Below are 16,041 nucleotides of genomic sequence, written 5' to 3'. Positions count from 1 at the left end.
ATCAAACAAACTAAAGATGGTAACTATGTATATCAAACTAAATACACAAAGAACCTACTTAGAAAATTTGGTATGGAAAACTTAAAAGAAATTAAAACACCTATGGTAAGTAACACTAATCTAGATAGTGACGAAAATGGTAAATCAGTTGACTTAAAATATTATTGAAGCATGATAGGTAGCCTACTCTACTTCTGCAAGCAGACCTAACATTTTATTTGCAGTAAGTATGTGTGCTCGCTATCAAAGTTGTGCAAAAGAGTCCCATTTATCTTTGGTTAAAAGAATTATTAAATATCTAAAAGGAACTATTAATGTAGGAATGTGGTATCCTAGAATATCACAATTTAACTTAGTTGGATATTCTGATTTGGATTATGTCGGGTGTAAGTTAGACTGAAAGAGTACTAGTGGAGGATGTCAATTGCTAGGATCATCTCTAGTTAGTTGGTTTAGTCATAAGCAACATTGTGTTACCTTATCTACCACTGAAGCCTAATACATAGCAATGGGCGAATGTGTAGCTCAATTGCTATGGATGCCCCATACCTTAAAAGACTTTAATCTTGAATATAAGAATGTAAAAACTTACATTGATAATATAAGTTCTATAAATCTAGTACATCATTCTAAAACTAAGCATATAGAAGATAAACATCATTTCATAAGGGATTATGTCTCCAAAGGGAATATTGAACTTAACTATATTGAATCAAAATCAAACTTAGCTGATATTTTTACTAAACCATTACCTGAAGCTGAATTTAGTAACTTAAAAAGACAATTAGGGATGTGTTTTATAGAGTAGTCTTCTTAACATATTTTTAAAAATATTACTTAGTAGTTTTTCAAAATTAATTTTGTAAACTTTCCCCTTTCAAAATTTTGTTTCCAAAATTCTTTCAAAATATTTTTCTTTCTGCAGTAGCCTAGATCCTACCGTAGAATTGCATGATCCTATAGTTTTAGGAGCCAACATCTCACAAGCACAGTAGGATCCATTGCTTGTGCAACCTAGAATGGGTGGGATGTTTAGGACTTAGCCTAAGATTTCAAATGCTTAAGTCAGTGCATCGCTATAAATCTGAACTTTAAACAATATACATTGATCAGTTTGAGTTTACTAGCTAGTAACAACCTAGTTAGTCCCAAATGCTCAAATTGACCAATCTGAGTCAATAGCTTCTATCTTGTGGTAGTTAGTTTTGTACGAAAGTTCGAATTTCATCATAAGGACTTTCTTTTTAGTTCTTAACCCATGCTTGGACTTTTAGGAATTATCAATTTTAGGGGGAGCTTATGAATTTAGAAAAGTTTTATTTCTTCTATTTATTCAAATTTATTTCCTTAGTAATTTTTCAATTTTTTTCTTTACTAAAATTTTCTAAAAATTTTATTCTAGCTAAAGCTTTATTAAAATTTTACTTTACCAAATTTTCAAAATTTTAACTTTGTTAAAATTTTAATAATTTAAACTTTGCACTCAAATGTTCAAATTATTTTCTTAAGAATAACTATAACTTTGCTATATTTTAAGAATATTTATACTCTTTAAATCTTTCACACTTTTACTTTACGATTTTTTTTCAGAAATTTTGTTTCACTTTTCAAATTCAATTTTTCAAACCTTATAGAGTGTTCAAAATTCTCATTTTACTCTTAGATATTTTTTTGACCTATAACTTCTTAAAATTTTAAAAGAAAACCTTTCCCTCTAAATTTTTTTAAAGATAATTAGCTTATGCTTTCCTTTTTAAAGATATTTGTAAGCTTCCCCTATTTTTGATGTGTGTCAAAGGGGGAGAGATAATGAATTCAGGGGGAGTTATTCAACTCACGGGGAGAGTGAAAATGCTTGCTTATTTATTTCTATACTTTTTAACTTAACTTTGAACCTTGGTTGTCAAACATCAAAAAGGGGGAGATTGTTGGTGCAGGTTGCACCAGAATCAAACCTTAGTTTTAATGTTGACAAAGGTTCAAGTTAAGTCTTGTTGTGATCTAACAAGTTGACTAAGTGTGCAGACTATTTACTCAACCGGGGATGTCCTAGTTGGAGGCTAGGCAGGAGAAGTCTTAGCAAATCATGGAACCCAGGTGAAAGTCCAAGTGGATCGAGAGGACCCAACGCTTAGCTGTGTGATAGAGAGGTTTGGAGGACCGAAAATCAAAAGAAAAGTCCTGGCAAGCCGATCAAGGCTAAATGAAAAGTCCAAACAAGATCTGGAGGATCAATGTTTGGCAGGTAGGTTGAGATAAATAACTGGAGGAGCGACAGAGAGGTCGAGTTCCTGAAGGGAACAACCTATGGTCGCTGATCCAACTGAAGAAACCGGGAAGGTTTCCAAGTTGAGATCAAGATAGTTCTATTGTTTAATATTACTCATGCATTATATATTACTATGCTAACCTTTGTGTTGCAAGGATACTTTGTTTAACTCTGTATTGCAGGTTCAGCCGAATTGATCGACCGAACGTAGGGATCGGTCGACCGAACCAGCTTGACTCAGATCAGAGTTCAGTTCAGACCAAAGCAGAGCACACTCCGATCGAAGCAAAATCGGTCGACCGAACCCTGATGCTTCAGCACAGTTCAGATCGATCAGAAGCAAGGAAGGAAGCTACGCTGATCGGTCGACCGAATGATCACCTCATAAATGCAGCAGTAATACGAATCTCAGAAAAGCTCGACGAACAAGGAAGGATCCTGTTCGATCGACCGAAAAGGAGGATCGGTCGACCAAACCCTTAATGATCAGTTAATGCTGAAGATCAAATCAGCATCAGATCTCAGCGAAGATGGAAGGGAGTTGGTTTGATCAATCGAACTCAGGGATCGGTCGACCGAACGTCGACGATTCTTATAAAAGAGAGCGGACAACGCTATTCTGCTTTGAAAATCATCTATGTGCAAGCCTCTGCTACTGCTCTACGATTCGCAAGCTGTTCTATCCAGAGGTGCCGACCAAGCTTCATCTACAATTATTGTCGGTATATTTTATTTTAAGAAAAGCTTGTATTGTACTTAAATTCTTACAAGATAGTAGAGTGTTACTATCTTGCATATTGTTCGCACTGCTTCTTTCCGAGGCTTTCGAAAAGAAGGGTTTTAGTGGATTGCCCTCGGTGCGGTCAAGGATCGTGGACCTTGGAGTAGGAGTCGACCTAGGCTCTGAACCAAGTAACCGAACTGTTCTTTATTTTTTCGCTGCACGACTTTGTTTTTTAATGAATAAAAGAAAAGTTTTAAAAGCGCGATATTCACCCCCACCCCTCTATTGCACTATTCCGATCCAACAGTTTGTTATTTTCTCCTGTTAGTTCATTTATATAATTTTCAAAGTTAGTTAATTTCTTATTTAAACATGCAATAATTTTGAAAAATCTTTTGCTTAAATGAAAATATACCTCATTGGAACCTTTAGAAACGAGTACGGACTCATGACTTGATTCAGATTCAGATCCGTCTTTTGATCCGTTCTCCGATTATGTTTCGTAAGCCATCAGTGCGAGGTAGTTGGAGTGCTTCGGTTCTCCACCGTCTGATTCATCTCCGAACGATTCGCCCCACGTTACTTTGAGGGCCTTCTTCTTCTTCTTCAGATTTGGGCAGTCAGTCTTGTAGTGCCCCTTTTTGTTACACCCAAAGCAGGTCACATTCTTGTTGTTAGAGTTGGTGGTGGAGTTGATCTTCTGCAGGTCCTTTTTGCTAAAATTCTTCTTTCTCCTAGTGAACATCTTTCTTACCAGGTTCAGCAGGTATTCTTCATCATCTGAGTCTTGGTTAGACTCAACTTCTGATTCTAGTTTGTTCTTATGTTTAGCTTCTTTTGAGGTTCCTGTAAGAAGAGCAACACCTTTCTCGACCTGCTTTGAGTTAGTATGTTCATGGAGTTGAAGTTCATAAAATAATTCATCTAGTTTTAATTTAGATAGGTTCTTAAAAATTTTATAGGCATCTACGATGGATGCCCACAGTGCATTTCGAGGAAACACGTTTAGGGCATACCTTATCAGGTCATGATTTTCCACATGGTGGCCGATGGTGTGAAGTCCATTGAGGATGTCTTTTATCCTCACATGTAGTTGACTTGTATATTCTCCTTCCTATATTTTTATGTTAAATAATTTATTTAAATAAAGATCCCTTTTTGTTACCTTCGCATCATTGGTTCCCTCGTGCAATTTGATAAGTTTATCCCACATCTCCTTTACATTTTTGTGTGGGCCCACGCGGTTCAATTCTTCCTTTCTTAGCCTGCACTAGAGTGTGTTGAGAGCCTTGAAGTCGATCTGAGCCTTCTTCTTCATTTTGGATTCCACTGTTCTGGGTCCAATGGAATTCCAGCGATGTCGACGGGAGCCTCGTAGCCTCTGGTGATGTTGAACCACTGGTCGAAGTCGGTCTTGAGGTATACCTCCATCCGTTTCTTCCAGTATGGGAAGTTGTCACAGTTGAATAGGGGAGGACGAACGGTGCTATACCCTTCAAGTTGTGCCATTTGAGTGATCAAAAGATAAACTAAATAAGGTACCAAGACTTGGTCTTGGATTAGTAGAGTTTAAGATATAAATATGAAAATATAGAAAAATTTGAGAGGTGTTGCACCAATCTCAAATTAAAATCGAACGAAAAAAATTATTTGAAAAGTTTTACCAAGTTAACTAGAATGCAAAGAAATCTAAAAGTGATTCCCCCGGCTTGTTTGGTGGTTGCACCAAATCAGAGTGCAACCTGCTCTGATACCATTTGTTGGATCGATCGCATGTGAGAGGGGGGGGGTGAATTACGTGGTTTTCAAAACTTTTCTTTTCGGATTTAAAAACAGAGTAAAGTACGGAGCGGAAAATTAAAACGAAAAGCCAACACCAGAAAAGGCAAGCGATTTACTTGGTTCGGAGCTTTCGGCAACTCCTACTCCAAGACCCAGGTCCTGCAGACCTATCGATGGGTAATCTACTGAAGACCTCTTCTTGTACCCCAGGAAGAGGGAATCGAATACAGAGAATAATTTGGAAAGTGTAACAGGCTACACTTTCCGTTTGCAGAAGTTTGTTACCGACACTTAGAGTTTGAATGTGGAAGCGTTCGTGTGTCAATGTTGGTCTACCGGCCGTGATCAGAAGTCCTTGGAACAATCGTCGGGCACAGTAGCTTTGCAGCAGAGTCGTAGCAGAAGCCTGGAATAGTCGGAAGCTTAAATGCACGTGCAGTAGCTCATATATCGGTGTACTTCCAATGCCTTCTCGAGACAGCCTTATAAAAGGCATGGAAGATGCCTTCCATCCTTCCATAGCCAAGGAAGGCGCCTCGACGACTTCGGCCAAAATTTATCCTGCAAAAGGCACCTTCCATAGCAATGGAAGGCACCTTCTATGAACAGTATGAAGGCGCCTTCACTGCTTGAAGGCGTATTCAAACACTGTTCATCTGAAGGCAACTTTTCACCTTTTGTCCTGTAAAACAACGTTAGCCCAAATAATCTACAAAACAAGTATTAGGATAATTTAATAATAATATAGTAGTAATTAGTTCCTGTCCTCCCAAGATTAAGAACTAGTCAGGGTCTCATCTTAGGGATCTTAAATGGACCTAAACTGGACCAACGTCTACTGTTCCTTCAACCAGAACGCGTCCTCACTTGGTCACTCTCCTCCAGTAACTTACCTTAACTTACTAATTTGACAAACATCCGGTCAGCTCGTCGACTTGTCTGGACTTCATGCCAGCTATCTGGTCAGCCCGTTAACCTAGCTGGACTTCTTGCTTATATTTGGTCGGTCAATCGACTTAGTTGAATTTCTTGCTAGATATCCAGTCAGTCCGTCGACCTATCTGGACTTCGTACCAGCTATCTGGTCGACCTATTGACCTAGCTGGGTTTCCTGCCAGATATCTGGTCGGCCTGTCGACCTATCCAGACTTCGTACTGTACATTTAATCATGTGGTTAGATCACAATAGAACCTAACTTAACTTACTTGTCATTTATCAAAACCTGAGTTAGACCATTAGTGTAAACTACACCAACAACATGGATGGTATTTTGCATACCTATAAAGATAGATTGGTGGCTAAAGGATTTAAGCAGATTCATGGTATAAACTATGATGAAACCTTTTCACCAATTACGATGCTGAAGTCTATTCAAATTTTACTTACTATTGCAGCTTACCATGATTATGGGATCTAGTAGATGGATCTCAAAATCGTATTTCTTAATGGAAATCTACTCGAGGATGTGTACAAGACACAACCTGAGGGTTTTGTCGATCCAGAGCATGCTAAAAAGGTATGTAAGTTACAACAATCCATTTATGGATTAAAGCAAGCTTCTAGAAGCTGGAATCTTTGATTCGATGATGCAATCAAAGTGTTTGGTTTCATCAAGAATGAAGATGAACCTTGTGTCTACAAAAGGGTTAGTGGGAGCACAGTCATCTTTTTCATATTGTATGTAGATGACATACTTCTTATTGGAAATGATATCCCTACTCTTCAGTCAGTGAAGACTTGGCTTGGGAATTGTTTCTCAATGAAGGACTTAGGTGAAGCAACCTACATTTTAGGCATCAATATCTATAGAGATAGATCTAGGAGATTACTTGGTCTAAGTCAGAGTACATATGTTGACAAGGTGCTTAAACATTTTTCCATATAGCATTCCAAGAAAGGATTCCTGCCAATGTCACATGGACTTAATTCCCTTTTTCTAAGGAAGAAAGGAACCGCATGGATCAGATTCCTTATACATCTGCTATAAAGTTTATCATGTACGCTATGCTTTGTACTCACCCAGATGTCTAGTATGCATTAAGCATGACGAGCAGATAGCAGTCAAATCTAGGTGAAGGTCACTAGATAGTAGTCAAGAATATTCTTAAGTACTTGGGGAGAATTCAAGATTATTTCTTGATCTTTGGAGGCAATGAAGAGCTCACTGTAAAAGGTTATACCGATGCTAGCTTCCAAACTGACAAGGATGAGTACAAATCACAATCAGGTTATGTATTTTGCTTAAATGGTGGTGCTGTGAGCTGGAAGAGTTCAAAGTAAGACATAGTCGCTGATTCTACAACAGAAGCTGAGTACATTGTTGAGTATATATCGTATCATCCATTTCTTTTTCAAGGCCAAAACTCTCTCGATTTGGACACAGTCAGGATCGAGATTCTTTCGACTGTGATATCAACCACCCCTTGCAAAAGGGTTGACTATGTTGGTACAATTTCTCTAGGTCTAGGTTGACCAGTTTGACTAAGCTTAAGTTGGCTCAACTTTGAGTATTAATATTTGAGCTTTGATGTTTGACAAGATATGAAAATTACAAGTACAATTGTCCAATTGGAGAGATTGGTCAAGATTGACCAGTTCAATAAGAAGAAGAGTCAAGTAGGTCAAGGTTGACTGAATACTTGACTGGGAAGTCCTAACTAGAGGTTGGGCAAGGGAAAGACTAACGAGAAGGTTGGCAGAAGAAGAAAACCCAAGTGGGTCAATGTTGACTGGATACTTGGTGTGAAAGTCCTGGTGAGAGAAGCTAGACAGTTGAAAAATCCTAGTGAGTGAAACTAGATGAAAATCTTAGTGAGTGAAGGTAGGTGATGGAAAGTCCTAGTGGATGAAGCTAGGCAGATGAAAATCCTACTAAGTGAGGCCAGGTGAAAAGCCCTAATGAGTGAAGGTAGGCAAATGGAAATTCTAATGAATAAAGCTATGTGATGAAAAGTCTTGGTTAGTGAAGTCAGGCATGAGGAAATCTAGGTGGATCAAGGTTGATCGGACACCTGGTGTTTTCGAAGTTCAAGTGGGTCATGGAGGATCAGACACCTAACACGAGGTGGAAGTTCAAGTGGGTTAAGGTTGATCGGACACTTAGCACGATGAGAAAAGTCTAAGTGGGTCAAAGCGTTGACCAAACACTTGGTGAAAAAGTCCTAGCAGGCCAATGTTGACCAGATGCTAGGCAAGGAGGATTCCCAATAGGTCACAGTTGACCGAATGTTGGGTAAAGGAACCCTAGACTTGGGTTTAGAAGTTAGGGGTTTGGTAATTGATTAGGCTAATTGATTACCATAGCTTAAGCGATTACTTTAATCGCTTAAGCTTGGAATCTCAAGAAACAGAAGGGAGCTGAATCGCTTACCTTAATTGATTTAGCAAGGTTTAATCGATTAGTTTAATTGATTAAGCTCTATTCTGTGAGAACAAAATGTTTGGTAAGTGATTAAGTAAGGAGGCTTAATCGCTTACGAGCCACTCCCGTGCCAACAGAAAGCTTCCTAATCAATTAGGCTAAACTATTAGGAAGGCGTAATTGATTAGGGTAATCGATTACGCTTGAAAATTAGCTGTTGTGAGCCCGATAAAAGGGTTTGGCGTGCACTGTTTCAATATCTCTTCTCTCTCACTCTCTTCACCAAGCTCAAATCATCACTGCCGGTTCTTGAAGCTTCTTGGAGACAAGTATTGTTGCACTTTCAAGGTCAAGAAGCATTCCCAAGCAAGATGGAGAAGTTAGCTAGGGTTTCATTGTTGTAAATCTGGTAAGACTTCATTTGTATTTACTTCTCTTTTCTTCTTGTTGTATTGAGAGCTTGTATGAGGCTTCTTTGCCTCCAGAGTGTTTCCGAGAAGGAGTGTATTCATAATGAATGTGTGTGAGAGAACCTGATCCTTGAATTAGTCATCTTATTTCAGGTAGATACCAAGTAAATCCTTGTGTTAGCATTGGGGAGATTTACTTCAAGTTTATCCGCTGCAACAACATCTACGAAGCAAGCAAGCAAGCGAGACGAGCTATTCATCCCCCCTCTAGCTTTGAAGTGTTCCAACAAGTGGTATCAAAGCGAGGTTGCTCTTCATCGGACTCATCGCCGGAAGGACAACGAGTTAGAGGAAGAAAAAGTTGAAGCCCTAATTTTAACAAGCTAAAGGCTATCATCAACAAGTTCAACTTCAAGATGGAATTTCAAGATGAACTCGGATTCGATACAAGGATGCCTCCACCATTTGCATTGACGAGCTTCGATTCTTGAAAATCAAGGATCGAAAACTTCTTTATGATGGAGATAGAGCATTGGTTTACTCTAATGGAGAGATTTGAAGCTCTAAGAGATTCAAAAGCAAACTCATGAAGAGGAGCCATTGGAGCAAGGAGTAAGTTCAAAGAAGCGAGGTCAATGATACCAAATTGTTAGTCAATTTATTGCCGAGTAATATTTTAAGTAAAATCATAATATTAAGATGTCAAAAAACTTTAGAGTAAGTTGACAAAAATATATAAAGAGTCCTCTATCATATTAAATCAAGAAAAATCTAAAGAGAGACAATTGGTCATTTCCAAATTAATCAGCCAAGGAGCCGGTGCCAATCAAGATCATTTTAAATCAAAGCTACACCCTGCTGGACAACTTAGCAAATGAGTTGACTTGAGTTTAATTTTTTTATTGGTTTGCTTGGGAGGAACAAGTTTGTGAAGTTGCATTTGGCTCCACTGATGAGCCATTCCATATTTTAACAATGATCTAATAAATGTTAGGAGTGGTGATTGTTTTAAGGGCATTTTGATGTGACTTGTTATGAATATCTGATAAAATTAATCAAATGCGGCCCGGGGTTTTAAGTTCCCCTTCATTCGGGGCAAAAATTAATTCTGAAATATTTCAAATTAATTAGTTGATTAATTTTATCAGATATTCATTGCAAGTCACATCAAAATGCCCTTAAAACCATCTCTACTCTTATACATTTACATTAAATGTCATTGTTAGTATGGAATGGCTGATCAGTTGAGCCAAGCGCAACTCCACAAACTTTTTCCTCCGAAAGCAACCCAATAAAAAATTAGGCAACTCAACCCATTTGCCAGTCCCACCTGGATGATCGTATTTCGTATTATTTCACCTAGTTTTCGTCCAAATAGAATTATGCATGTTTCAGTTGAGAATCCAATCAACAACTATTGGTGTAAAATCGAACCAATCAAATTAATTTAATTGAAAGTAAATAAATTAAATTAATAAAATATTAATTAATTTAATTTTTATTAAATTAAGTAAATTTTTAACAATAATATATTTCTATTTACTTTTTAAAAATATGTGCTTAGCAAGTGCTGACCTGCCATTTGACAAGATCATGTCCCGCGTGGAGAAGTTCATCATTTAACACGATCATATCGTGTCACTTGCCATCGTCACGTGTTTGAGGATCGATTTAGCTAAAAATATTGATTTATTCAATTTAATCAAATTTTGATTTTTAAAATCGAAATCGAACCAATTTAACATAAATAACTAATATATTTTTTAAAAATTTTAAATTAACTAAACTTTTAATTTAGATCGGTTAATTTGATTTCATTAACTATTTATTCAATCTTACTTATCATTGTACCTTGCTTGGGGCCTTTTCTCCTCTTTACGTACATGGAAAAACAGGTCTTTAGGGCATAGCCGAGTTATCACTACATGATCTAGAGTTATCAAAATGGAAAAGATTGATTCCTAAATGATAAAAAGATCATTTTGCACTTGTTCATCCCTTTTCTAAAATACTTTAAATTTGTTTATTAAAAAAACTAATCAACAACGGAATCATTCTAGAACTCCCTAATTAATTCCATTCAACCACTTGGTGGTTGGGGACGGCTACGATCGAGTAATTATGATTGGCTCGAGGCGGCTCAATGGAAAGATCTCCGAATCTTAAAATTGGATTTCGAAATCTATAACAGGAATCAAGTAGTCGATTTATGAGAGTCAGATCTGCCGTCCCAATAATCACGTGTCTTCATATTTTCTTATTAATCGGACGATCATGACATCCTTAAGATGATATCCTCATGATGTACACTATATCCTTAAGATATGATCTTACCCGCAAGATTGATAAGGGGACACGAGCACACGTGATTATTAGGACAGAAGACTGAACTTATTCATGGAGGTCATTGAGATCTCCTACAAATCTTGATATTTTTCATTTCCCCTCTTGTATATATGGTTTTGAGGCCTAACTTTGTGAAGTTTTAATTTTATAATTATTTGTTCAAATTTTCAATAATCAGGACGGTACAATAGTTGAAAGATGAGATATTATCTTATTAAGTTATGAGGTTGAAATTTGGCATGTCCGAGTATGTTTTTTCATGCTTTGACCACTGTACTAATGGTTAATAATCACTCATGATTTACCTCCTTTGTGGTGGCCTAGGGACGGATCGGAATATTTTTTTAAAAAGGAAATTTCTTTTTAAAAAACACCTTTAATTTGTTCTCCAAAAATATTAAATCATTTGCGCGTATATATATCTTATCAAATGTACATTTTTGTGCTTGGTGGATGATTATTAGTATCTAATTATATATTTGACATTAAATCTTAATTAAACCCTATTTAATGTAGTAAAATTAAATAGGGTTTATTCTTACAATTATATTATAGAGATATTTTTTACATAATTTGTGGTCTTACGGAAGGAACATGTTCCCTAAGCATTTTGCCTTTACGATATATATAGAACTTCCTTCGCTCACCGTTCTTCTCTTAGCTACTTCAAAAAACCTAGCTAGTAAAATTAAATAGAATTCTAACCTTTAGAAAGGTAAGCCGGACTTAATTTGCCGTGAAGTTTCACACTTCTATCAAATTGCCAATGGAAGATTCTAATGGAATTCTCTAGCAAATTAAAAAATCGTAATATATTGAAATGGCAGATGACGAAATACTCAAGGTCTTATTTGGCGTTCTCTAGTCCAACGAGATCAAAATCACTTTCACAAACTTTTCCAAAGTGTTTGTAGTTTGCTTCAAAAATATACGACCACCAATCCAAGCGTAGTGGAAAGATCGGTTCGATGTTTTGTTTGTTCTCAATTGGATTCCTTCAGAATTCCAACCACCGACAGCGACGGCGCAAATCTACAAATTAGATCACGGTTACGAGCCAGGTACTCGCTGAATCCAAAGGACGATAGACACGTGTACGCGATTTTATCATTTTTAATTTTTTAAATTTTCATATATCGTAATAATTATATTAAAATTATATTGAATGAGGAGAAAAATAATAATCGAAACAGCAAAAGAAAACGTGATTACAGTCGATTGCTTACTCGTCAAACTTCAGGAGCGAAATAAAAATTAATGAAAAATATTATTATAGTCTATTTTTGTTATTTAATGAGGAAAATGATTGCTCTTTAATCTTTAAGTTGACTACCTGCAAAACGCTTTGGACTCGTGGGTCTGTTCTTTTGTGTTACATGAGGAGAATAATTGGCATTCAAGTCGACAAGTTTAGTACAACTTCTTGCTAGGGTCTCCAACTCACATTTTCACAAGTAAAAAAGCTTTTAAAATGCGAATTAATCAAATAGGCAAAAGAAAAAGAGTTGTGAGGTAGATGAAAGGATTAATTAATCTATAAAATATGTTCACAATTACTTTACTAGGTTAGGTGGAGTAAAATTAAAAGAAAGTACATAGGTTAGGTAAGTAGGAGTGTATCAAGACAAACCTCGTGTAATAATTTAATAGTTTGCATCAACAAGTAATAATTTGAGTTGTATGCTGTACATTTTAAATCATAGATTTGTTAATTATAATATTTAAAACTAGGACTGTAGCTGGATAAGAATTTTTTTTATATTTATTCATTAATATACATAATATTACTTAAACAATTCATTAAATAAATAAATAAATAAAATTAAGCACGTAGATATTCAATTTGTTAATATTTAAATGAATAAATTTGAATTAAGTAAAAACTCAAATTAAACTTAAAATTAAAATATCAAATTAAACTAAAATAATTATTTTAATTATTTGATTTTTTCAAAAAAAAAAAATTTAATGAATAGTTGGAGGTTCTAGAAGCCCTGCGACATGCAAAGTATGACGTGGCTACTGTGCTTTTCTTAAAAAAATATATCTTCTCCTTCAAACTTTTTTTTTTTTTTTTTGTCTTTTTATAATAACATTTCAACTTTGAAGTCACCATCAGAGTCCGTAGCCGCCTCGATCGCTTGGCTAAATCCCTAAGAAACTGAATGAATAAAAGTCTATATAATGCAGGGATCTTCTTCCAAGCGATTCACTCCAATTTGCTCATCTCGATTGTTTACTTGCCGAGCAGCGAGCAGACCAATCATGTTTTCACTCGTTTCTCCCGTTTCTCCCGCCGTCGCCGCCAGCCCCAGAACTCCTCGGCTCAGGCGCAGCTTCTCCATCTCCGCCTCCGCAGCAGTGGTCAGCGCTCCGGCGCCGACCACCACCATGTACGACCTGCTCTCCGTGTCCAACACCGCGGGGGCCAACGAGATCCGGAGCGCGTACCGTCGGCTGGCCCTGCTGTGGCACCCGGACGCGTGCCGCTCCGCGGGGGAGGAGCGCCGATACGCTGAGCGCTTCATGGAGGCGCGCGAGGCCTACGAGGTGCTCTCTGATCCCGTCCGCCGCCGCAACTACGACCTCTCCCTCACCGGGGACCGCTGGGCCGCCACTGTCGGCGCCGCCACGGCCTTCCGCGAGGGCCGCCCTCGCAAGCAGGAGGCCGGAGTCACTGCGTTCGGGAACTGGGACATGCAGCTCGACGGACTCGGGAGGAGGTCCGCCGTGGCGAACACCGGCGAGGAGACCTGGGGCGGCCGCTTGCGCCGCGCCCGCCGCGCCCGCACCGCCGAGCAGTGCGTTTGATGCTTGGACTTTGGGATAAATCGGACGGCTGTGCTCGTCCAAGTGTGGTTTAGATCATTATCGTGTTTTGTAAATGAACGATCAAGATCGAGGCACGTTCAACTGGAGTAAATCATTTCTCATCTACATGTTCATGATTGAATATGATGGAATAAAATATATTATTATAAAAATTTTAAATAATTCTAATTTTACTGACAAATTAAGATTTTTAACAAGCAATTCTATCCATTTTATCCCCTCTTGTATAATATTTATTAAAGCATTGTAAATATTAAATTAAATTATTTTATTTATCTTAATATATTATTTTTTATATTTTTTTAATTAGGAAATCGAATTGTTCTTTTTTGAGATCGTTAACGAATAAATCATTCGATAGTTATCTTCTAAGTTGATAAAGTCATAAAATCAAAGGGAACAACTGGATTGAACTTGCTTGAGAAAGTGAGACAAGGAGATTGTTAGAATGAAGGCTAGGGTAGGGGTGAAGGTCCATAATTCCTGTTCTTTCCTAATCTTTTTCGTAATTTGCAAGTCGGATCGTGACTGGAATCTAGTTAAAATTGGCTATGATCTCCCTTATGTTCATCTTCTCACCTAGGTTATAATTTTGGGTCGAGCTAGGTGGCCGGAGGCCGCCGCGCGGTGGGTGGACTGTATAGTGCCGAGCAAGGGGCGACTTGCCCACCGCCAACGTCCTCCGGTGCAGATGGGATCCTCTGGTTCACAAATTATGAACCAGAGGATAGTCCATTGATCGTGATTGGTGGATTATGATGGACCCCATGTGTTTAAGTGATGGGGTCCATCAAAATGGACCAATGTATAAAGTGGACCATCCTCTGGTCCACAAATTGTAGACCAGAGGATCCGTGCTCCCTCCGGTGACCTGGCTCGATCTAAAACTATAATCTAGGTGGGAAGATGAACCCAAGGGAGATCGTGGTCAATTTTGACTCGTAGAGGTGACAATTCAGGTTGGCAAGTTGACAGGTTGGAACACCAAAACCCGAACCCGACTTGATTAATATTTCGGGACAAATTGTTCAACCCTAACTCGACCCGTTTATTTGTATTTAACTCAAACCTGACCTGAAAAAATCCACAATCCGAATACAACCCAAACCCGACCAAAAAAGACTCATTTTATTAAAATATGCTTATTTTAACCCGAACTCAATCAGAATCCATCCTGAATCCAATCCGAAAATATTTATAGATGGGTTCGTAGGTTGTAATTGGGTCATTTTAGGTTGACCCGAACCTGACCCTTTTATCAATAGTGTCAATCAGGTCGTCCTGAACCTAACCCGAACCCAATAAGACATGATCCTAACCTGATTTTTTTTCTATTCATTCGGGTCATGTTTTTGTGTCGGGTCATAAATTACCACCCCTAGCTAGGGGTGTTGGTCCCTTGTCCGTCGACAAGAGGGGATGAATTGTCCTGCACAAATATATAAAAAATAAAACCTTTGTTGAACTTTACATCTTGATGAACACTCGCATAAAAAGTAATAAGTAGTAAACTAAAGATAGAGGTACAAAAGGAGTTATTTGATTTGCAATTAGATGATTGCTAATCCAAGATGTTGAAAAGTCCATTAAAGTCTTCTTTAGGTGGAGAAGCCTCTTATAGCAATTAAAGCTCACAATTAGAAAGATAAACTCAACTGGAATCGTTTACAAGTGTTATTTTTAGCTTCTAGGATCAGGACTGTATTTATAGCCCTGATTGGGGTGCCTGGAAGAGTTTCAGGTGCCTAGTGGGGGATACAATTTTATCTCCGTCACAACGGATCATGACAGCTGGCATTTCAATAAAGTTTATGGTTTGGGAGTCTGGACCCGTTCCAGGCGCCCCACTGGACTGAACCGACTTGACCAAGGCGCGAGCCTAGGGCGCCTTGGGTTCGGGTGGTCCGGACGTCCGGAGTATAGTCAACCTCCAATTGACTTTTCCTTCGGGTCTTCCGCTCCAGATCTGCTCGCTTGGGTGATTTTGGCCGTTCGAAATAGGGCTCACCCGAACCCATTTTTCGGCCTTCTCAAGCGCCCTTCTGCTCCGGCTTCTCGTCCCTCGGAACTGCAGCACGCTTCCTTCTCGTCCGCCAACGTACTCTTCCGCAGCGCCTCATCCCTCGAACACACCAAACCCATTGACTTTCTCTCGTGTCATTTTTTCGTTAGCTACGTCTTTCACTCGACTTTCTATGTTCCTAAGTTCCTGCACACTTAGACATAGGGGATCAAAACATAATAGGATCTAACTTGACTTGTTTAATCACATCAAAACTAACACGGGGTACTAATAATCTCTCCCTTTTTGATGTA

General features: G+C 38.1%; 1 protein-coding gene across 1 annotated transcript in view; it reads right to left on the bottom strand.

The window, feature by feature from the left end:
• The window catches only part of LOC122005422 (chaperone protein dnaJ 20, chloroplastic-like), an 80,583-nt gene extending 67,026 nt beyond the window's left edge, over nt 1-13,557 (bottom strand). Inside the window, exon 1 of the mRNA XM_042560455.1 lies at nt 13,211-13,557. The gene's annotated coding sequence lies outside the window, so the exon portion shown is untranslated. The remainder of the gene's footprint in view (nt 1-13,210) is intronic.
• Between the last annotated feature and the right edge of the window lie 2,484 nt (nt 13,558-16,041).

Source organism: Zingiber officinale, chromosome 7B, assembly GCF_018446385.1.
Source record: "Zingiber officinale cultivar Zhangliang chromosome 7B, Zo_v1.1, whole genome shotgun sequence".
NCBI lineage: Eukaryota > Viridiplantae > Streptophyta > Magnoliopsida > Zingiberales > Zingiberaceae > Zingiber > Zingiber officinale.
The sequence above is the reverse complement of the archived record's forward strand: the minus strand, read 5'-3'. Positions and strand labels throughout refer to the sequence as shown.